Source organism: Nerophis lumbriciformis, linkage group LG26 (assembly GCF_033978685.3).
Source record: "Nerophis lumbriciformis linkage group LG26, RoL_Nlum_v2.1, whole genome shotgun sequence".
Classification (NCBI taxonomy): Eukaryota; Metazoa; Chordata; class Actinopteri; order Syngnathiformes; family Syngnathidae; genus Nerophis; species Nerophis lumbriciformis.
In genome coordinates this window covers 9,645,001-9,669,000 of record NC_084573.2, presented here as the reverse complement: position 1 = coordinate 9,669,000, position 24,000 = coordinate 9,645,001, and the positions used below count along the sequence as shown (strand labels likewise).

The following is a 24,000-nucleotide window of genomic DNA, read 5'->3' as shown; positions in this document are numbered from 1 at the left end:
CTTCACCTTTATCGTTAGTTTTTAAGACAAAATGCGTCCGTTCTCCCTTTTCTGTCTACACACCGTTTCTGTTTGTAAGTACTCTGTGATTGTGCGCTGCCGAACATGCTCTTCTGCTCGTAAACCAGCAATGACACGACGTGACTTTGACGCGGGCGGGTGGTGGACCGGTACGTTTCCGAGACTGTATAGTACCGAAAATGATTCATTAGTATCGCGGTACTATACTAATACCGGTATCGTACAACCCTAGTCCAGACCATCTCCTAAACGACTGGTCAGAAGACTACAAGGCGCCATGTTTGACGTCCACTCTGAAGCGAGCTGTCCATGCTTGGTCTCTCCGAGTCCAACGATGTATTGCACCAAAAAGTCTAGGAATTTTTATTTCATGGACATTTTCGTTTAGATTGAAACATAGAAAAGTTCCCTGTATGTTGAAGGCATACCATGTTTTATAAAGATTGTACTGTTGTACCTTCAGTAGTACTTTTTTGTCTGTCATTCACAATCCTCAATCCTCACAAGCACACAAATGTCTTTCTTTTTTATGCATTCTAAATCATAAATAAAGTCTAGTAAGAGTCAGCTAACAATAGAGATGATGTTAGTCGCTCCATTCTGCCTACAAAGCGCTCTAAAAAACCTCCATCAAAGTTTTATATACACGCTGTAAGTATATATGTAATGTAGTAACGTTCATAATCAGATTTAATATTTACATATTTGTATTAATTTAAGCATACAGCGGCAAATTAATTTCACAGACGCATCACAACATTCACTTCCCCTTCAACAACAACAAGACTACTAATCATGGCAGACTTGATGAGAGACATCAAAGACTACTTTGGGACGAATGATGATCTAGAAACTTCTATTGGTGATCCTGAATATAAGGAGGATGATCGACAAGTTTTAAACGCTGTGTGCTTAACAGATGCAGCTTTAATAAAACAATCACTTACTGTACAATGTCTGCTCTCACTAGGAGAAAGACTGATGGGATGTTTGTATCTTCCCTTTCACGTGAACAATTCATCATCATCCTCACAAAGGGTTAAAAAGTACAATCACTGGTTTTAATAATGTTACTCATTATTCATGCTTTCATTTAGTTACAATCAGATTTTAATAAAGTTACTCATTATTCATGCTTTCATTTAGTTAAAATCACTGATTTTAATAGAGTTACTCATTATTCATGCTTTCATTTAGTTAAAATCACTGATTTTGATAAAGTTACTCATTATTCATGCTTTCATTTAGTTACAATCACTGATTTTAATACATTTAATCATTATTTGTGCTTTCATTTAGTTAAAATCACTGATTTTAATAAAGTTACTCATTATTCATGCTTTCATTTAGTTACAATCACTGATTTTAATAAAGTTACTCATTATTCATGCTTTCTTTTAGTTACAATCACAGATTTTAATAAAGTTACTCATTATTCATGCTTTCATTTAGTTAAAAGCACTGATTTTAATAAAGTTACTCATTATTCATGCTTTCATTTAGTTAAAATCACTGATTTTAATAGAGTTACTCATTATTCATGCTTTCATTTAGTTAAAATCACTGATTTTAATAAAGTTACTCATTATTCATGCTTTCGTTTAGTTACAATCACTGATTTTAATACATTTACTCATTATTCGTGCTTTCATTTAGTTAAAATCAGTGATTTTAATAAAGTTACTTATTATTCATGCTTTCATTTAGTTACAATCACTGATTTTAATAAAGTTACTCAGTCATGCTTTCATTTAGTTAAAATCACTGATTTTAATAAAGTTACTCATTATGCATGCTTTCATTTAGTTACAATCAATGATTTTAATACATTTACTCATTATTCATGCTTTCATTTCGTTAAAATCAGTGATTTTAATAAAGTTACTTATTATCCATGCTTTCATTTCGTTAAAATCAGTGATTTTAATAAAGTTACTTATTATCCATGCTTTCATTTAGTTACGATCATTGATTTTAATAAATGTACTCATTATTCATGCTTTCATTTAGTTAAAATCACTGATTTTGATAAAGTTACTCATTATTCATGCTTTCATTTAGTTACAATCACTGATTTTAATACATTTACTCATTATTCATGCTTTCATTTAGTTACAATCAGTGATTTTAATAAATGTACTCATTCATGCTTTCATTTAGTTACAATCACGGATCTTGATAAAGTTACTCATTATTCATGCTTTCATTTAGTTACAATCACAACACAACAGAGACGAAGAACAAAAGTACAATCGGTGATTGCAACTATATGAAAGCATGAATAATGAGTAACTTTGATGAAATCAGTGATTGTACCTAAACGAATGCATGAATAATTAGTCAATTTGATCAAATCAATAAATTAAAGAATGAATAATGAGTAACTGATGAAATCAGTAATTGTAATTAAATGAAAGCATTTGGTCTCAATCAGCCATCAGCTAGCTACTACTAAAAGGAATGAGTCCGGATCAATAACAAAAAAAAAAGTCCACCTGGTCCACACAAACAGACTCTACCCGCGTTCTTTCTGCCCAACTAGGACCCTGACTTCAGGACAGCGAATCCGGGTCACGGCTCCAATTGTTACACTCTACCCGTGGTCTTCGATTGAACAGGCAGAGGCCAGGTCTCTCTGCCCAAATAGGACCCTGACCTCAGGACAGCCAACCCGTGTCAGGGCTCCAATTCTTAGACTCAACCCGCAGTTTTTGGTTGAACAGTGAGAGGCCAGGTCTTTCTGCCCAACTGGGACTCTGACCTCAGGACAGTCAAACCGGGTCACGGGTCCAATCATTAGACCCAACCCGCGTTCTTTGATTGAACAGTCAAAGGCCAGGTCTTTCTGCCCAACTAGGACCCCGACCTCAGGACAGCCAATCCAATTGTTACACTCAACCCGCAGTCTTCGATTGAACGTATATTTTCTACAATATTTGAACAGTGGACTAAAAATTCCTTAAAAATAAATAATCTTGTTTCCATTCATTTATTTAGGGCCAGGCTGGCAGCATGTAGCACCATGATTCTGTTTTTGCAAAGTAACCTTGCAAATGTAATCAATCAATCAATCAAAGTTTATTTATATAGCCCCAAATCACGGGTGTCTCAAAAAGCTGCACAAGCCACAACGACATCCTCGGCTCAGATCCCACATCAGGGCAAGAAAAAACTCAACCCTATGGGATTACAATGAGAAAGCTTGGAGGGGACCGCAGATGTGGGGACCCCCCCCCCCCCCCCCCAGCCCTCCCCAGCCCTTGGGCGACCGGTGCAATGGATGTCGAGTGGATCTAGCATAATAGTGTGAGAGTCCAGTCCATAGTGGATCTAACATAATAGTGTGAGAGTCCAGTCCATAGTGGATCTAACATAAGAGTGTGAGAGTCCAGTCCATAGTGGATCTAACATAATAGTGAGAGTGCAGTCCATAGTGGATCTAACATAATAGTGAGAGTCCAGTCCATAGTGGATCTAACATAATAGTGAGAGTCCAGTCCATAGTGGATCTAACATAATAGTGTGAGAGTACAGTCCATAGTGGATCTAACATAATAGTGAGAGTCCAGTCCATAGTGGATCTAACATAATAGTGAGAGTCCAGTCCATAGTGGATCTAACATAATAGTGTGAGAGTCCAGTCCATAGTGGATCTAACATAATAGTGAGATTCCAGTCCATAGTGGATCTAACACAATAGTGAGAGTCCAGTCCATAGTGGATCTAACATAATAGTGAGAGTCCAGTCCATAGTGGATCTAACATAATAGTGAGAGTCCAGTCCATAGTGGATCTAACATAATAGTGTCAGAGTCCAGTCCATAGTGGATCTAACATAATAGTGAGAGTCCAGTCCATAGTGGATCTAACATAATAGTGAGAGTCCAGTCCATAGTGGATCTAACATAATAGTGTGAGAGTCCAGTCCATAGTGGATCTAACATAATAGTGAGAGTCCAGTCCATAGTGGATCTAACACAATAGTGAGAGTCCAGTCCATAGTGGATCTAACATAATAGTGAGAGTGGAGTCCATAGTGGATCTAACATAATAATGAGAGTCCAGTCCATAGTGGATCTAACATAATAGTGTGAGAGTCCAGTCCATAGTGGATCTAACATAATAGTGAGAGTCCAGTCCATAGTGGATCTAACACAATAGTGAGAGTCCAGTCCATAGTGGATCCAACATAATAGTGACAGTGCAGTCCATAGTGGATCTAACATAATAGTGAGAGTCCAGTCCATAGTGGATCTAACATAATAGTGTGAGAGTCCAGTCCATAGTGGATCTAACATAATAGTGTGAGAGTCCAGTCCATAGTGGATCTAACATAATAGTGAGAGTCCAGTCCATAGTGGATCTAACATAATAGTGAGAGTCCAGTCCATAGTGGATCTAACATAATAGTGAGTGTCCAGTCCATAGTGGATCTAGTTAATAGTGTGAGAGTCCAGTCCATAGTGGGGCCAGCCGGAGATCATCTTGGGTGGAGACAAGTCAGCAATGCAGAGACGTCCCCAACTGATGCACAGATAAGTGGTCCATCCCGGGTCCCGACTTTGAACAGCTAGCGCATCATCTGTGGTCAACTAATCTGTGCCCCCCCTCTCCACGAAGGAGAGGACGGCAGATCAACTTGTCTAAAAGGGTGGGTCTATTTAAAGGCTAGAGCAGTGGTTCTTAACCTTGTTGGAGGTACCGAACCCCACCAGTTTCATATGCGCATTCACCGAACCCTTCTTTAGTGAAAAATAAAATGTTTTTTTTCAAATTCATGACAAAGTTATATGTTTTTGGTAACACTTTAGTATGGGGAACATATTCTAAGTAACAAAGACTTAATTTAGAGTTATTTGGTTAGGGTTAGGGTTAGAGGGTTACGGTTATAATAAGGCCATGCCGAATAAGGCATTAATAAGTACTTAATAATGACTAGTTAAGAGCCAATATGTTACTAATTTGCATGTTAATAAGCAACTAATTAATGGTGAATATGTTCCCCATACTAAAGTGTTACCGTGTTTTATTACTGGTGCATAAAATGAAGCGTGCATGAACATCACCTTGTTCAAAGAACAAAACCAACACAGTGCATAAACTCACAACAAATTACACACCTGCAAATCAGTCAGCTGTTGCCGTATCCGTAATACGCCGATAGGGAGAAGTTTGTATTTACACGATGAGTCGGGTGTGTTTTGACCTCCGCTGAAACCCCTGAGCCCAACTCATCGAACCTCTAGGGTTCGATCGAACCCAGCTTAAGAACCACTGGGCTAGAGTATACAAATGAGTTTTAATATGGGACTTAATTGCTTCTACTGAGGTAGCATCTCTAACTGTTACCCTTAGGGCATTCCAGAGTCCTAAAGCCCGAATAGAAAACGTTCTATAGCCCGCAGACTTTTTTGGGGCTCTGGGAATCACTAACAAGCCGGAGTTCTTTGAACGCAGATTTCTTGCCGGGACATATGGTACAATACAATCAGCACAATTTAAACTTTTGTAATAAATGTGCACTTTTCCGATTTTTCATGAGGAGTTTGATTCCAGTTTAGAAAGGATGCGATTGCAAACCATGTCAGCAGGAAGGCTCCACAAACACACCGACTTACTCCAAACAAGGAAAATGGAGAGATCTGTTATTGAGCCTGAAGGCTTTGTACGATTCATGGTATTTGATAAGTGTTTGGCATGACTCCCAACAACCTGCTGTCGTCACACCTGGACAGGTGACTAATGACCTAACTTACGTCCTTAGTCACACCCCCCCACCCCCCCACTCCACCCCCTTCAGGGACGTCACACACATTTATCACCGCCCCTAAATTGGAAAAGGACTGAGACCCTGAATATGTATTTATTCATCCGTACTAACCACCATACTTGCCAACCCTCCCGATTTTTCCGGGAGACTCCCGAATTTCAGTGCCCCTCCCGAAAATCTCCCGGGGCAACCATTCTCCCGAATTTCTCTCGCTTTTCACCCAGTCAACAATATTAAGGGAGTGCCGTGATGGCACTGCCTTTAGCGTCCTCTACAACCTGTCGACGCGTCCGCTTTTCCCCCATACAAACAGCGTAAGTGACTACAAGACATGCTTGATCAACAGCCAATCAGGTCACACGGAGGGTGGCCGTATAAACAACTTTAACACTGTTACAAATATGCGCCACACTGTGAACCCACACCAAACAAGAATGACAAACACATTTCGGGAGAACATCTGCACCGTAACACAACATAAACACAACGGAACAAATGCCCAGAATCCCTTGCATCCCTAACTCTTCCGGGCTACAATATACACCCCCGCTACCACCAAACCCCACCCCAATCTCCCGAATTCGAAGGTCTCAAGGTTGGCAAGTATGCTAACCACTCTAGGAGTTCTGGCATCAGCACCTACACGCCATCGAGCTGAAAACTTGGCAACTTTTTGTGAGAAAACAGTACACATCGGGTCGGGACAAAACTGACTTGAAGTCCCTTGACTGTCCTTGCCGCGGTGCCAGGCCTCTCCCCCCACCCCCAGGGGCCACGTCCCACTATTTAATGGAGAAGTGAGCTTTAGGCCACCAGCTCCAACATGTTTTATCCATGAAGTTTAATTCTTGTTCATGCCACTTGTCCAGGGTGTACTCTGCCTTGGGTCCAGGGTGTACTCTGCCTTGGGTACCAGGGTGTACGCGAGTGCAGCCCCCCCCCCCCCCGCGACCCCAATCGGTAGAAAATGGAGGGATGGATGTGGTGGCGGCGTGGTTTCCCGGACCTTGGCACCAGAGCCGGTCTACAAGCGCTGGCTTTTATGGACACCTCAGACGGCGGGAGATGATGCGTATTTTTAGAGTTCCATTAGTTGCTCAATGAGGACGAAAGGCGTGACGTGTTGGAGTACGTCAGCGCGGGCCACGCTGGCTTTTGTGTGGCGGGAATCCCCCCTCTCTCCGCGTCATGGTGTTGCAGGGAGGAGGGAGGCGGCCATATAAGAAGCCTGGCATGAGCTTTGGGACTCACAGAGGATACAAGCTCACATCGCACACACCAGACCTCCACCTCACACACTCAGGTAGGAAGTTCTCATCTCCCTTTTGTGGCGGCGAAAAGGGGGGAAGTAGACTTTGGGGATAAGAAAACAACTTTGATGTCTGGAAGTAGTGGAAAGAGTTCTGTCGTCTTAAGATGAACTGGAATGTTCTCGCTCTCCAGTCTTGTTGTTCTTTCTGCTCCGTTAAGATTTGTCCTCAGGAGATCAATTTGTAATCAAGCGTTCACAACTGGAGGCACAGCGCTTTTTTAGGAGGTTTGTTTTTCCCACCAGTGGTCTTGTTGCTCCTAAGGTACACCTTTACTTCATTACCACTTATTTATCATATACATTTATATATATATATATATATATATATATATATATATATATATATATATATATATATATATATATATATATATATATATATTTATATATATATATATATATATATATATATATACATATATATATATATTTATATATATATATATATGTATGTGTATATATATATATATATATATATATTTATATTTATATATATATATATGTATGTGTATATATATATATATATATATATATAAATATATATATATATGTATATATATATATATTTGTATATATATGTATGTATACATATATATACGTATATATATATATATATGTGTATATATATATATATATATATATATATATATATATATATATATATATATATATATATATATATATGTATATATATATACACACACACGTACATTTTTACTTCATGACCATTAATTGACCTCAGACCAATTTATGAAGAATGGCCATAACCTTTCTTCAGAACGTCTGAAATGACGACAACATAAAACACTATTTTGATTACATAAAGAAAAAACACTTTGTTGCTTTGCTGCATAAATCCAACAAGACAGGAAGTACAGCAGTTAAAATAAACAAACAAACAAACAAACTATAAGTGGACACAAAAAAATTCCAACTTTAATACCTTGCGTCTGTAAGTCATTTAACATAACACCTATAAAATATGCAATATTTGTCACGCAGTGAAGAAATTCCACCTATTTATTCTCAGTTTTTTTTTAATGAATTTGTTTTATTTTTATTTATATATTTGTATTTATATATATTTTGATTTCTTTAATGATGAAATTATTTTCTTATTTATTTTCTATTGTTTACATTTTATTTATAAATTTTTATTTATTAATTTTTAATTGTATTTTTAAATAAAGGAATTACTCTTTTTCTTTTCTATTTTTTCCTTTAATATTTAATTTATTTATTTATTTTTTATTTATTATACTTTTCAAATTGTATTCTTTAATAAATAAATTCCTTTTTAAAAAAAAAGTTTTATTCATTATAATTTTCAAATTGTATTCTTTAATAAATAAATTCAATTTTTTCCCTTTCCTATTTTTTTATTCACATATACCTTTTGAAGTTCATTATTTTAGTGAGGAAATTCCGAGGATGGCAACAAAAAATGCTATTCTGAAGACATATCATAAGATTCAAAGTGCTTGAGGATATTTCTTTGCAAAGAAGTGACTCAGTCAAGCGATGATATTATGCTAATTAGCAATAACCATCTGAATGATGATCATAATTAATGCACATAATCTTTGTCCGTTATCAGTAAAGACGTTAATTGCATACACAAGACACAAAATGTGTGCTTAAAATGATTAACTACATTTTTATGACTATTATTATTTTATTAGAGTACTGTATGTGTGTTATTACATTTTTAAACACATTAGTCTACTGTACATGTGTTATTAGATTTTTATACACATTAATAAACTGTACACGTGTTTACATTTTTTTACACATATTAGTAAACTGTACATGTGATATTAAATTTTTATACACATTAGTCTACTGTCTATTTTGTGTATGAAGTGCAAGTATAAGTACAATTTAAGATCAAATCACTAAATACAGCAAACTGTACATTTTTAGCACCACAAAATGACAGATATAATGTCATTTTGCTACAATATAATAAAACATAATGTAGTACAAAATAATGTAATATAACATAATAATATAATGTAATATGATATAATATATTACATTATATTGTTATATATAATTTTATTGTGAATGTGTGTAATATAATATATCCACCCATCCATTTTCTTCCGCTTATCCGGGGTCGGGTCGCGGGGGCAGCAGCCTAAGCAGAGAAGCCCAGACTTCCCTCTCCCCAGCCACTTCGTCCAGCTCCTCCCGGGGGTTCCCGAGGCGTTCCCAGGCCAGCCGGGAGACATAGTCTTCCCAACGTGTCCTAGGTCTTCCCCGTAGCCTCCTACCGGTCGGACGTGCCCTAAACACCTCCCCAGGGAGGCGCCCGGGTGGCATCCTGACCAGAGCCCCGCCACCCGACGAAGGAAACTCACTTCGGCCGCTTGTACCCGTGATCTTGTCCTTTTCGGTCATAACCCAAAGCTCATGACCATAGGTGAGGATGGGAACGTAGAGCGACCGGTAAATTGAGAGCTTTGCCTTCTGGCTCATCTCCTTCTTTACTACAACGGATCGATACAGGTACGGAACAAGGTCCACTCGGACTCAATATCCAGCGCCTACCTCGTGACATGTTCAAAGTTCTCACGGAGGTAGGAATTGAAACTCTCTCTGACAGGAGACCCCGCTAGACGTTCCCAGCAGTCCCTCACTATGCGTTTGGGCCTGCCAGGTCCCCCACCATCGGAGCCAACTCACCACGAGGTGGGGATCGGTAGAAAGCTCCGCCCTCTCCTCACCCGAGTTTGGACACATGAGACCGCAACCTACAAAGTCGATCATGGAACTGCGGCCGAGGGTGTCCTGGTGCTTAGTGCACTTATGGATAGGGATGATGTTTGATAAGAAATTATCGAGTTCGAGCCCATTATCGAATCCTCTTATCGAACCGATTCCTTATCGATTCTCTTATCGAATTCAGATAGGTTGTTGTTTATGGTAAAACACACAATATTTGGTTTAAAAAAAGCTCACTTTTATTTTATAAGAAAAAAATAAAATAAAATAAAAAAATAAATATTGACTGTGTTTACCCCCCTAAAAATAAAATAAAATAAATAGATATTGACTGTTGTTACCCAAAGTATATTAAGTGGGATTTTTCAGAAAAACAAATATATACAGTAATACAAAAACAACCTCTCTCTGTGATCACTATAGGTGTATAAATAATAATATAGTGTTAAATAAAATCAGTCCCTTGGGCAAAAAACTGAAAATAATACAGCTCTCCAAAAAGTGCACTTCTGCTGCTATTGGAACATACTAACTACACACACTATGACACTAAGAACGCCACAGTCATCAATCAACAATTCTGCAGTCCTGGTTGACATAAGAGGTTACCTTATTTTAGCCCATACTTGCCAACCCTCCCGAATTTTCCGGGAGACTCCCGAAATTCAGCGCCTCTCCCGAAAACCTCCCGGGACAAATATCCTCCCGAAAATCTCCCGATTTTCAGCCGGAGCTGGAAGCCACGCCCCCTCCAGCTCCATGCGGACCTGAGTGAGGACAGCCTTTTCTTTATAACAACAGGGTGACAAGAACTAAATAATCCAGACTAGAGATAAATTGTATTATTATGTTTATCATACCTAAAAATAAATATATTTATTAATTAAAAAAAAAAATTATAATAATTTTTTTTTACTATATTTTGCTAAAAACATCAAAATTAATTGTATTTTTATTTGTATTTTTTCTGACTCCTTATTACCTCCAGCCATAGAATTATACATAAAAATAAACATATTTGAAATAATTAATTTTAAATTATCATAATAATTCATTTAAAATGACCATATTTAATTATTAAAATAATTGCTTGTTTATCAACAACTTTAGCATTTTATTCATTACATTTTGAAGCTCTCAGAAGCCAAGTTATGTTATATTCCTTAATATTTATTTATGCAAGTTTGAAGTATCAATTATCTAAACACAGTTTTGTTTGCATATTTTCAGGATATATATATATATATATATATATATATATATGAAATACTTGACTTGGTGAATTCTAGTTGTCAATATACTCCTCCCCCAACCACGCCCTGCCCCACCCCCGACCACGCCCCCACCCCCCCACCTCCCGAAATCGGAGGTCTCAAGGTTGGCAAGTATGTTTTAGCCTAAAGGCTACAAGTGAGCAGATATGGAAATTAACCGGCAACAGTTAACGTTAGTTACTCACCGGCACTATCACTGGAACTGGGGCTGCAGGTTGAAGCAGAGGAAGAAGGGCGTGCTTCGTCATCTCTGTCGCTGCTTCTCCACGTGTCGAAGACACGACACGGTTCTCGAACGTTCAGGATATGTGCGGCCTGAACATGTTTCAACATGTTTGTTGTACTGCTCCCCTCACATGAGAGCGAAGCCTGGCAATAATTGCGTATTGCCGTTTCCTCGTCGTATTTTTTTTGTAAAATTAAGCCATGCCTTGAGGCGTTTTTTCCGGTCCATTATTTTTTGCTGCTTTCTGTATCTGCCGCCTAATGACTGAGCTACGTCATTTCCTGTGATGTGCCACAGGGCATTTCCTGTGGGACGGGATTCGTTCCCAGGGATTCAAATAAAGAACTAACTCTTTTTCTTTACTATAGTGGCCTCGATAACGGGAAACGGTTCTCAAAAAGGGATTTGAGTCCATGGAATCGGTTCTTTTCTTATCGAACAACCGGGAGAACCGGTTTCGAACATCATCCCTACATATGGTCACCCTTGTGTTTGAACATGGTGTTCGTTATGGACAATCTGTGACGAGTCAAAACAAAAGTCCAATAACAAAACACCACTTGGGTTCAGATCCGGGCAGCCGTTCTTCCCAATCCCGCCTCTCCAGGTTTCACTGTCGTCTCCAATGCGCATACTTGCCAACCTTGAGACGTCCGATTTCGGGAGATGGGGGGTGGGTGCGTGGTCGGGGGTGGGGCGGGGCGTTGTTGGGGGCGTGGTTAAGAGGGGAGTAGTATATTGACAGCTAGAATTCACCAAGTCAAGTATTTCATATATATATATATATATATATATATATATATATATGTATATATGTATGTATATATATATATATATATATATATATATATATATATATATATATATATATATATATATATATATATATATTTATATATATATATATAGATATCTACATCCTGAAAATATGCAAACAAAACTGTGTTTAGATAATTGATACTTCAAACTTGCATAAATAAATATTAAGGAATATAACATAATTTGGCTTCTGAGAGTTTCAAAATGTAATGAATAAAATGCTAAAGTTGTTGATAAACAAGCAATTATTTTAATAATTAATTATGGTCATTTTAAATGAATTATTATGATAATTTAAAATCAATTATTTCAAATATGTTTATTTTAATGTATAATTCTATGGCTGGATGTAATAAGGAGTCAGGAAAAAATACAAATAAAAATACAATTAATTTTGATGTTTTTAGCAAAATATAGTAAAAATGTATTTAGTTTTTTTTTTTTTAATTAATAAATATACTTATTTTTAGGTCAAATAAACATAATAATACAATTTATCTCTAGTCTGGATGATTTAGTTCTTGTCACCCTGTTGTCCTCCCGTCATGAGAAAAGGCTGTCCTCACTCAGGTCCGCATGGAGCTGGAGGGGGCGTGGCTTCCAGCTCCGGCTGAAAATCGGGAGATTTTCGGGAGAATATTTGTCCCGGGAGGTTTTGGGGAGAGGCGCTGAATTTCGGGAGTCTCCCGGAAAATTCGGGAGGGTTGGCAAGTATGCCAATGCGAGCGTTGAAGTCCCCCAGCAGAACAAGGGAATCACTCGAGGGAGCACTCTCCAATACTCCCTCAAGGGAATCCAAAAAAGGTGAATACTCTGAGCTGCTGTTTGGTGCATAATCACAAACAACAGTCAGCAGGACCCGTCCCACCACCAGAAGGTGGAGGGAAGCGACCCTTTCGTCTACAGGCTTTGAGCCGGGGGGGCAACAAGAATTCCCCCCCAGCCCGTCGCCTCTCACTGCATGCAACGCCAGAGTGGAAGAGAGTCCAGCCCCTTTCGAGAGAACTGGTTCCAGAGCCCTTGCTGTGCGTCGAAGTGAGTCCGACTATATCTAGCCTGAACTTCTCCACCTCGCTCCCCCCCAGCGAGGTGACTTTCCACGTCCCAAGAGCTAGATTATGTAGCCGAGGATTGGACCGCCAAGTGCCCTGCCTTCGGCTGCCACCCAGCTCACACTGCACCCGACCCATATGGCCCCTCGCATGAGTGGTGAGCCCATTGGAGGGGGGGGGGGGAGACCCACGATGCCTCTTCGGGCCCCATGGGGGCAGGCCCGGCAACCAGGCGCTCGCCATCGTGCCCCACCTCCGGGCCTGGCTCCAGAGGGGGGCCCAGGTGAACCGTGTCCGGGCGAGGGAAATCTGAGTCCTTGGTTTGTCTTTTTCATCGAGCTCTTTGTCTGATCCCTCACCGAGAACCTGTTTGTCTTGGGAGACCCTACCAGGGGGCATAGAAGCCCCCGAACAACATAGCTCCTAGGATCATTGAGACACGCAAACTCCTCTACCACGTGGCACCTCAGAAAGGAGGTAATATAATATAATATATTAGAATGTAATGTAATATAATATATTACAATATTTAATAATGTACTACAATATAGTATAATACAATAGAATGCAATATAATATGTAATATAATACAATATAATACAATACAATATATTATTATATACTACAATATAATGTAATGTAATATAATATCATATAATACAATATAAAGTAATATAATATAATACAATATAATATAGTATAAAGTAACATAATATAATATAATACAATATAATATAATATGATATAATATAATACAATATAAGATATTACAATATAATTTAATATAATATAATAATAATAATAATAATAATAGATTTTATTTGTAAAAAGCGCTTTACATTGAGTAAACAACCTCAAAGTGCTACAGTGTATTAAAAAAAATAAAAATAAAAAGATAATAAAAAATAAATAAAAATACTAGAACAGCCAAATAGCTAAAACTAGTATGCATATAGCTAAAAAAAAGAGGCTTTTTTAAAAAAAAAAAAGAAGGGTTTTTAAGCCTTTTTGAAAAGCATTCACAGTCTGTGGTGCCCTCAGGTGGTCAGGGAGAGCGTTCCACAGACTGGGAGCGGCGTAGCTTTGTCCTCGGAGGTTAGCCTGTCCGGAGCGGAGGTGTCGTGTGGAGGATTTGGGGGTGAGTAGTTCTGTGAGGTAGAGGGGGGGCATTTCCATGGAGGCACTTGTGGGTTAGTAGGGAGACTTTGAATTCAATCCTGAGTGGAACACGAAGCCAGTGAAGGGATTTGAGAGTTGGTGAGATATGGTCATATTTCCGCACTCTCATCATCATATAATACAATATAATATAATATAATATTACAATATAATACAATATAATATAATACAATATAATATACTACAATATAATACAATATAAAATAAAATAAAACACAACATAATATAATATAATATAGGGCTGCAACAACTAATCGATTAAATCGATTATAAAAATAGTTGGCGATTAATTTAGTCATCGATTCGTTGGATCTATGCTATGCACAGAGGCTATTTTTTATAAACCTTTATTTATAAACTGCAAAATTTACAAACAGCTGAGAAACAATAATCAAAATAAGTATGGTGCCAGTATGCTGTTTTTTTTTCAATAAAATACTGGAAAGGATAGAAATGTAGTTTGTCTCTTTTATCCAATTATTAATCTAAGTAATAATCGACAGATTAATCGATTATCAAATTAGTTGTTAGTTGCAGCGCTAATATAATATAATATAAACTCTGGGGATGTGATCAAATTAAATGTGAACCGCTGCCAAATGTGCATCCCTAGAATGTTCTTTGTTTTCCCAAAACCTAAAAGAAATTATAATTTTATGATGTGCACTTTGCTAATGAGTTCATTCATAACTATACATTAAAAATGACAAAATATTGCAGATCCATTTTTCAAAAAGTAAACAAATGACAATGAACAACAAACACATTCTTATGTAACATTGTATCCTAATCCTATTTGTACCGCGGAAGCTCTAAAGGGGAACAAAAATAAGTTCTGGCGCTCATAAAAGAATACAAATACTCGAAGTCCACCTGCGTCAAGGTGGACAGAAGTATTGGGACACCGCTGGAGTTTTATGACGTCATCAGCGCTGTGATTGGTCAAACACGTAACCATGTCAGTCACATCACGTAATGATAACCACCACCTTTCATAATAGAAATGAATAGGATGACTCCAAGTAGGGAAGAAAAATGGCCCAAAATTGAACTGGAGTACGAGTTTTCTTGAAGAAGTTCTGGGAAAGGTGCTGATACTGCCACCCTTACCAAGTTTTATTTGACCAGTACCGAACCTTTCAATATCACACCACTGTTTTTAGCAGCCCTCCAATTTTACATGTCACTGTCTATAAATATGATGCTTTTATAAACGATTTTTCAGTATTTTTATCTGTCATCAACCCTTTTTACAATATGATCATCTGAACCTTCATATCCATAATAATTCAGACCCTATTGATTTTGTTCATATACAGAGTATACTGGATGTGAAAAAAGTGAAAACCAGCACACACCAAAATGCTTCAGTTGTTATGCAGCAGCTATAACATTATAAAATGATATTGCTGAATACACAATATGTCTAATACTACAATTTGCAATTAGTGTAGGAATGGCGTGTGAATGCCGGATGTGTGCAAGCCACCGATACGCGTGAGTGGAAGTCAAGTGCTCAAATGTACAGGGTGAGTGGAGAGTGTGGATGTCGGATCGGATGAGAAATGTGGGATATGCCGTAGATTTATGTCGCCCATTCGTTATCAATGGGGAGAAAATTACTGGAAATTTTTGGCATAGGGAAAACATGTTTTTTGCGTTAGATATATGGGAAGAGTAGTGTTGGTGGATGTTTGAAAGGTCGGAATCGGGTTTTAAAATGGCGCAAAATGTTGAGAATTTGGGGCATTTAAGGAACTATGCCCATTCATTTGAATGGGAATTTCCTGGAAATTCGGGAAGTTCAGGAAAACTGTGAATCAAACAAAGAAAAAAACACTATATATGAATGGGTTGGCGTTGGAATTTTTAGAATGGGTTGAAAAATGTTGACGTGTTAACAGTTTGAACTGAGAATTGGTATTTTAATAATTCCTGGAATTTAGGGCTTGGACATTCACAAAATAATAAAAAAAATAAAAATAATAATAATAGATTATTTTTGGTGTAGAATCTTATTTGTGTGAATGTCCAAGCATTCACACAATAATGATAATAATAATAATAATATTAATAATAATAATATTCATAAATAGATGATTTTTTTGGGTGTAGAATCGTATATGTGTGAATGTCCAAGCATTCACACAATAATGATAATAATAATATTAATAATAATAATAATAAATAATATTAATAAATAGATTTTTTTTGGGGTGTAGAATCTTATATGTGTGAATGTCCAAGCATTCACACAATAATAATAATAATAATAATGATAATAATAATAATAATAGTAAATAATAACAATAACAAATGTATGTTTTTTTGGTGTAGAACCTAATATGTGTGAATGCTGGGACATGATGACTTAATTTTGATTATATTATTATTCATTATTATTACATGCATTTTATTATTAATTTATTTTTAGGTTAAAAGTTTGTTACGCTGTCCTTAGTTTGGTCCTGCTTTCAAATGTCTATTTCAATGACTGTGCAGCACTTTGTGAAAGTTTTGTTGTTTTTGCCAGATGAAGTGAAGTGTCTGGTAATATTGTATTTCTGACATTGGCCATGGCCTCCTTCCTCACAGCTCTTTCTGCACAACTGTCCCTTTTTGTGACGGACTCCATAAAGAGGCGGAAGCAGCGGCCGCAGAGCAGTTTCAGTCTTGATCAATCACACTGCGCGTGCTAAATAATGATATTTGCATCTTCTCCTCCTAGTATTGCAGGCATGTCCTGCATATTCCTGAAGACAAACACGCTAAACTATTCTGCTCGCTAAGAGACGCAATCCTCTGCTCACTAGTTTAGTAGCTTTGTTAATGTTCATGTGTCAACACGAAGCCAAATAAAAAGTCAGTGCTCATCATCCTCCCACTGAGCGCATATTTGAACACCTGAGGACTGCAGGAGATGATTAGTCTTTGATATGAAGGACAAATCTGCTGCGGGGAAGGAGATCAAGCTGCTCGTCGTTTAGCGAACAATGCTGATAACGACACGCCGACACGCTCTGATGGCTGCCACCTACGCCTGAATATCCTTCTGCACTTTAATGGCTGCTGGGAGGGGACCAGCATTTACGCTCAATTCGTCTCGCTCCTGTTGGCACACACGAGAATGAGAAGGAGGAGAAGGAGAAGGAGGAGAAAGAAGAGAAGTAGAAGGAGGAGAGGAAGAGGAAGAAGAAGAAAAAGCAGCAGAAGAAAAAGATAGAGGAGAAGAAGCAAAGAGGAAGAAGCAAGGAGAAGAAGATAGAGGAGAAGAAGCAAGAGGAGAAGAACAAGAAGAACAAGAAGAAGAAGGGGGTGGAGAAGGAGGACAAGAGAAGGAGAAGGAGGAGAAGAAGAAAGAGGAGAAGACGAAGAATGAGGAGAAGAAGGAGAAATAAGAGAAAAAGAAAGAGGAGAAGAAGAAGGAGAAAAAGCAAGAGAAGAAGAAGAACAAGAAGAAGAAGAAGGAGAAGGATAAAGAGGGGAAGAGAAGGAGAAGAAGAAGAACGAGAAGGAGGAGAAGGAGAAATAAGAGAAGAAGAAAAAGGAGAAGAAAAAAGAGGAGAAGAAAAAGAATGAGAAGAATGAGAAATAAGAGAAGAAGAAAGAGGAGAAGAAGAAGGAGAAGAAGAAGGAGGAGAGGAAGAAGAAGGAGAAAAAGCAGGAGAAGAAGAAGATAGAGGAGAAGAAGCAGAGGGGAAGAAGCAAGGAGAAGAAGATAGAGGAGAAGAAGGAGAAGGAAACAAGAAGAACAAGGCGAAGGAGGATGAGAAGGAGGAATAAGAGAAGAAGAAAGAGGAGAAGAAGAAGGAGAAAAAGCAGGAGGAGAAGAAGAAGAAGAAGAAGAAGAAGAAGAAAAAGGAGGAGGACAAAGAGGAGAAGAGAAGGAAAAGGAGGATAAGAAGAAAGAGAAGAAGAAGAAGAATGAGAAGGAGGAGAAGGAGAAATAAGACAAGAAGAAAGAGGAGAAGAAGGAGAGGAAGGAGGAGAAGAAAGAGGAGAAGAAGAAGAATGAGAAGGAGAAATAAGAGAAGAAGAAGAAAGAGGAGAAGAAGAAGGAGAAGAAGGAGAAATAAGAGAAGAAGAAAGAGGAGAGGAAGAAAAAGGAGAAAGAGCAGGAGAAGAAGAAGATAGAGGAGAAGAAGCACGGAGAAGAAGATAGAGGAGAAGAAAGATGAGGAGAACAAGAAGAACAAGAATAAGGAGGACGAGAAGGAGGAGAAAAGAAGGAGAAGGAGGAGAAAAAGAACAAAGAGAAGGTGAAGGAGGAAGAAAAGAAGAAGCAAGAGGAGAAGGAGGAGAAGAAGAAGAACAAGAAGGAGAAGAAGAAGAAGAAGAAGAAGAAGAAGAAGAAGATTAAGTTTTTTGCAGTAGAGACAGTGAGGAGATAGCACCTGATAGCTTGATTGGCAACACTAAATGGTCCCTAGTGTGTGAATGTTGTCTGTCTATCTGTGTTGGCCCTGCTATGAGGTGGCGACTTGTCCAGCATGTAACCCGCCTTCCACCCGAGTGCAGCCGGGATAAGGACAAGCACCCCTCGCGACCCCTAGAGGGACAAGCGGTAGTAAATGGATGGATGGATGGATGGATGGAATGTTAACGTGGAGGATTCCGACTATTTTGGACTGGTACCTCAATGCTATGGAGGGAAAATGACACTAAACAACTGTCGTTGGCCTTGATAATTAGGATTGTTTGCTTGCATCACAACAGTTGTTTTTCTTACAACAATAGGGCAAAACCATCCTTGCTCTGGCACACTCTCCTGGTTTTGGAGTATAAATATTTGGGGTTTTGGCACCAGCCGCTAGACCAGATGTGACTAATCGAAGTCTAAGACTAGACGTAACCAATCTAAGTCTAAGACTAGATCTGACCAATCTAAGTCTAAGACTAGACATGACAATCTAAGTCTAAGACTAGACATGACAATCTAAGTCTAAGACTAGATCTGACCATTATGAGACTAGACGTGACCAATCTTAGTCTAAGACTAGATCTGACCAATCTAAGTCTAAGTCTAAATGTGACCAATCTAATTCTAAGACTAGACGTGACCAATCTAAGTCTAAAACTAGACATGACAATCTAAGTCTAAGACTAGATCTGACCAATCTAAGTCTAAGACTAGACATGACAATCTAAGTCTAAGACTAGACATGACAATCTAAGTCTAAGACTAGATCTGACCATTATGAGACTAGACGTGACCAATCTTAGTCTAAGACTAGATCTGACCAATCAAAGTCTAAGACTAGATGTGACCAATCTAATTCTAAGACTAGACGTGACCAATCTTAGTCTAAGAGTAGATGTGACCAATCTAAGTCTAGGACTAGATCTGACCAGTATGAGACTAGACGTGACCAATCTTAGTCTAAGACTAGATCTGACCAATCTAAGTCTAAGACTAGATGTGACCAATCTTAGTCTAAGACTAGATCTGACCAATCTAAGTCTAAGACTAGATGTGACCAATCTAATTCTAAGACTAGACGTGACCAATCTTAGTCTAAGAGTAGATGTGACCAATCTAAGTCTAAGACTAGAACTGACCAGTCTAAAACTAGATGTGACCAATCTTAGTCTAAGACTAGATCTGACCAATCTAAGTCTAACACTAAATGTGACCAATCTAAGTCTAAGACTAGACATGACCAATCAAAGTCTAAGACTAGACGTGACTAATCTAAGTCTAAGACTAGCTCTGACCAATCTAAGTCTAAGACTAGACGTGACCAATCTAAGTCTAAGACTAGACGTGACCAATCTAAGTCTAAGACTAGATCTGACCAGTCTATGTCTAAGACTAGATCTGACCAGTCTAAAACTAGATGTGACCAATCTTAGTCTAAGACTAGATCTGACCAATATAAGTCTAAGACTAGACGTGACTAATCTAAGTCTAAGACTAGCTCTGACCAATCTAAGTCTAAGACTAGCTCTGACCAATCTAAGTCTAAGACTAGACGTGATCAATCTAAGTCTAAGACTAGATCTGACCAGTCTAAGACTAGACGTGACCAATCTTAGTCTAAGAGTAGACGTGACCAATATTAGTCTAAGACGAGATGTGACCAATCTAAGTCTAAGATCATGAACTGATGAAATCTACTTAGATGAAAGGCCAAACATTTTTTAAGACAAACCAAACAGCCCAGTTGCCATGGATTGAATGCCCTGAAATGTTTGCACACATGCGTCATGACGGCTGGCGGCACCTACAGTAAACATCAAAAGGAAAGAAGTTAGAAGATAGAAGACATGTAGTGATGTCATTATTGCCCTTCATTTCATGCTCCTAATAATGTGTTAGTTCTGCCTCTGGGTGACCAAACGCAGACTCCAACAGGGCAGCTAATCAAAGATATTCTTAGGAAGGTCTTAAAGGGCCACTGCATTGGGGGGAATTGTACCTATCATTTACAATCCTTATGTAAGAAAAGGTTTTTTTTTGCATTATAAGTCGTAAATAAAGTCGAGCAGGAGTCAGCTAACAATGGAGAAAAAGTGAGTTGCTCTATTCTGCCTCAAAGTGCTCTAAAAAACCTCCATCAATGTTTTATATACATGCTGTAAGTAGATATGTCATGCAGTAATATTTATAATAACATGTAATATTTACATATTTTGATCATTATAAACATTCGGCGGTGTAATAATTCAATGTCATCAATCAATCAATGTTTATTTATATAGCCCTAAATCACAAGTGTCTCAAAGGGCTGCACAAGCCACAACGACATCCTCGGTACGGAGCCCACATAAGGGCAAGGAAAAACTCACCCCAGTGGGACGTCGATGTAAATGACTATGAGAAACCTTGGAGAGGACCGCATATGTGGGTAACCCCCCCCCACCCTCTAGGGGAGACCGAATGCAATGGATGTCGAGTGGGTCTGACATAATATTGTGAGAGTCCAGTCCATAGTGGATCCAACATAATAGTAAGAGTCCAGTCCATAGTGGGGCCAGCAGGACAAACAATTAATAACGTTCACTTTCCCTTCAACAACAACAAGACTACTAATGATGGCAGACTTGATGAGAGACAACAAAGACTACTTTGGGACACATGACGATCCAGAAACTTTTTTTATTTATTTTTTTGTCATAAGAAAATACAATCATGTGTGCTTACGGACTGTATCCCTTGCAGACTGTATTGATATATATTGATATATAATGTAGGAACCCCCTTACATGAGAGCGAAGCCTGGCAATAATTGCATATTGCCGTTTCTTCGTCGCATTTTTTTTTTTTAAATAGCCATGCCTTGAGGTGTTTTTTCCAGTCCATTATTTTTGCTGCTTGTGGGACATCAAAGGAAGTGACGTAGCTCAGTCTAATGACTGAGCTACGTCACTTCCTGTGATGTCCCACAGAGCATTTCCTGTGGGGCGGGATTCGAATAAAGAACCAACTCTTTTTCTTTAGTATAGTGGCCTTGATAACGGGAACCGGTTCTCAAAAAGGGATTCGAGTCCATGGAATCGGTTCTTTTCTTATCGAACAACCGGGAGAACCGGTTTCGAACATCATCCCTACGTACTGTACAATGTCTGCCATACTTGCCAACCTTGAGACCTCCGATTTCGGGAGGTTGGGGGTGGGGGCGTGGTCGGGGGTGGCGCGGGGCATGGTTGGGGGCGTGGTTAAGAGGGGAGGAGTATATTGACAGCTAGAATTCACCAAGTCAAGTATTTATTACACACACACACACACACACATATACATATATATATATATATATATATCTACATCCTGAAAATATGCAAACAAAACTGTGTTTAGATAATTGATACTTCAAACTTGCATAAATAAATATTAAAGAATATAACATAACTTGGCTTCTGAGAGTTTCAAAATGTAATTAATAAAATGCTAAAGTTGTTGATAAACAAGCAATTATTTTAATAATTAAATATGGTCATTTTAAATGAATTATTATGATAATTTAAAATCAATTATTTCAAATATGTTTATTTTAATGTATAATTCTATGGCTGGATGTAATAAGGAGTCACGAAAAAATACAAATAAAAATACAATTAATTTTGATGTTTTTAGCAAAATATAGTAAAAATGTATTTAGGTTTTAAAAAAAAAAATTAATAAATATATTTATTTTTAGGTAAAATAAACATAATAATACAATTTATCTCTAGTCTGGATGATTTAGTTCTTGTCACCCTGTTGTCCTCCCGTCATGAAAAAAGGCTGTCCTCACTCAAGTCCGCATGGAGCTGGAGGGGGCGTGGCTTCCAGCTCCGGCGGAAAATCGGGAGATTTTCGGGAGAATATTTGTCCCGGGAGGTTTTCGGGAGAGGCGCTGAATTTCGGGAGTCTCCCGGAAAATTCGGGAGGGTTGGCAAGTATGATGTCTGCTCTCACTGGAATAAAGACTGATTTATATCTTCCCCTTTACATCAACAATTCATCATCATCCTCACAAAGGGTTAAAAAACGAGCGTCTTTTCGTGTCTTTCTGGCCACCTCCGGGTCAAAGTTGGATGTCAAAGTTGACCAACTTGTAAGTTTATGTCCACAACCTTCTACTATCCAGGTGAGAGGCATGATTTATCAACCAGAATAAACTTTCACCAACTCCGAGGCGATGCAGCAGCACAACATGTCAATAAGCTCGTTAGCGCTCTGTGATCACAGCGCCGCTAAAAGTAGTTCCTCTGCGTTAGCGCTTATAATAATAATATCGCTAATACTTGTTAATATTTAGGTCACCCCATGTAAATGGAGTATTGTTGTCATTTTTTGGATGTTTTTTTAGAGGACTTTATGGTTACAATAGTGTACTCCCGTTAGATGCGTTGTTAGCTGACTCTTGTTAGCGTTTATTTACATTTTAGAATGCAAAAAAAAAAAAGAAGAAAAAACATGTGTTCTTGTCTTACAAGGATTGTGACTCATAGACAACGTTCCAAAAAAAAAAAGGTGCAGTTCCCCTTTAAGAGCATTGTTTGTGAGGAAGGTGACTTTCAAGCATGCTGTTTATCTTGGGCTGCTCAGGCGGGATTATGGAATTATTACAGTCCCACTTGCTCTTATCTGGGCTTGTGTTTGGACAGGACCACAGGGTCCAGGAGAGTTGACGGACACGGACCATGAAGAAGAACTCCAGCCATGACGATCTAAAAAGGCTCAGGTGTTTTGTTGACATTTCAGTACAATCGTGTCATTATTTCAACATTGACTTCAAATCTTCTTCTTTAAATATCAGTGGGATCTTTGGACTTTGGCTAACACCTCCACAAAGTATACTCCCACGGGAGCAAGAGGAGGGGTACATACCCAGGAAATAATGAGTTTTTGCCTATATTGTGATGTGAAAATACAACTGTCGGTGCATAGGAGCGACACCTCTGTCAACACAACAGCAGTCATTGGAATGGAATGTGTTAAGGACACGCAGGCGAAAGTAAAACGTGTTTATGTGCTGTTGTTTGTTACTAGTAGCTGCAGTGTTGCGTCTAAGGAACGTTCAAAAGGACGTTTTGGAGGCATCCTCCTCTCTTCAAAGACACTCTTTCAATTTCTTTCAAGGCATCCGTTTTCCCTGTCCAGAACATTTATACACATACATTATATATATATATAT

The 24,000-nt window shown here is 38.2% G+C and overlaps 1 protein-coding gene across 1 annotated transcript in view; it reads left to right on the top strand.

Moving 5' to 3' along the window:
* Positions 1–7,056: 7,056 nt before the first annotated feature.
* Positions 7,057–24,000, top strand: part of LOC133623486 (prepronociceptin-like) — a 56,004-nt gene continuing 39,060 nt past the window's right edge. Inside the window, exon 1 of the mRNA XM_061986693.2 lies at positions 7,057–7,094. The gene's annotated coding sequence lies outside the window, so the exon portion shown is untranslated. The remainder of the gene's footprint in view (positions 7,095–24,000) is intronic.